This window comes from Sceloporus occidentalis, unplaced genomic scaffold, assembly GCF_023333645.1.
Source record: "Sceloporus occidentalis isolate IW3139 unplaced genomic scaffold, rSceOcc1.0.p SCAF_27, whole genome shotgun sequence".
Taxonomy (NCBI): Eukaryota; Metazoa; Chordata; class Lepidosauria; order Squamata; family Phrynosomatidae; genus Sceloporus; species Sceloporus occidentalis.
Window position 1 is genome coordinate 11,718,265 of NW_028317007.1, and position 1,626 is coordinate 11,719,890.

Here is a 1,626-nt window from a genome sequence, read left to right on the forward strand (position 1 = left end):
GGTGATGGGTCTCCCCGATCCGATGATCCAACACCCCGAAACACGACGTGCAAAAAGCTGCAGCGTTTATGACAATTATACGGTGACAAATCTTCCGCGATCTGGGGCGGAGGTGACACTGAGTCTGGTATAAAAAAAAGTGAAGGTGCTCAGAAGGATCTCCGGGCAGCACCCCTGAGAGGGACAGTCTTCACTCCTGGTTTATTCTAGAACAAGGGGTATAAAGAGAATCAACTCCAAGCTGCCAACTCCTGCTTGGATCCACTGTATCCTAAAGGTATCGCAATCGGGCACGATGGTAAACAAGGGGATCCAGCATCCAGCAGCGTTCCCTTATTGCTCTATATGACTGTTGGGTCACCAGGGATCCTGAAGGAACCAGCCACAGTCACCAGAAATCCTGAAGGAACCAGCCCAGAGTGGCAGCGATCTAAATCAGAACGTGAGCTCAATCAATCCAGTCCATATACAGAGATATGTATCCCAGGCTCCGGGGAGAAACACTGGGGTAAATCCCAAACGGGTGCTCCTGCCCTTCTATGCCAGTGACTTGCAGCAAACACACGACAGCTCCCCGATCTCAAGCAGCTCCTCTACTCACTTGCTACTGAACCAAAGTAACCGCGGCTAGCACTCTGCTGTATGTATATAAACCCAGCCCGCCCCTCTCTTAGCCCGCCCCTCTCATTGGCTGCGACGAGCAGGAGACGCAGTGATTGGCCGCGTCCCGCGTCAATCGAGAGCGCAGCCCGAGATTGTCTGTTCCAGGACGGAATATTGTGGCTGACAGGTATAGACCTCCCATACAATACAGCGCGAAGCCGCCGGCATCCTGAATGCCCTGCATTAATATTTATTACGTGACCCACTGACACCCGCAACTCCGCCGTCTAAACAGACAAGCTTCGCTTTGTTTCTTCGCCACCGATTCAATCGAATGCGTTGATTAGGGTAACAAGATTTCTTCTGATAACATTAAAGGAATTAGACAGATAAACTTCTGCTGAACTCCCGCTCAATGTATGTTATCATAAGACAAAAAATACCCATTGCCATAAAATCTCTCAACTACAACAATAACTTTGGCTTTTTTTCATTGTTTTCATTGTTTTGGATAAAAAAAGGGTTACGTTTTAGGGCGATGATACACAAAACTTACATTAATATAATATATATATTTACACACAAATGTGGTGTATAATGATATTAATGTAACAGTTTTGTGTATATATATATATATATATATATATATATATATATAGAAACTTTAAGAACGATTTAAGATTGCAGATTTGTAAGATTAATTCAAATATAAAATATATAGGTAATATAATTAGTATAGTATACATATAATGTGAGTGTATATATATATATATATTTTAAATATATATTATTTATATGTATATATAGATATATGTTCGCATTTATATAAAGTAAAAGAAAACAATTATATTAAAAATATAAAAATATATGTATATTTAATTTGTATTGTATAAATAATCTGATATATAATCTGAGCATATATATCTACGTAAATGTTCACATTTCTATAAAGTAGGGGTATACAATAATATAAAAAATATAAATATATATGTTTAAAAAAAACCTAATTACACTAACTACATT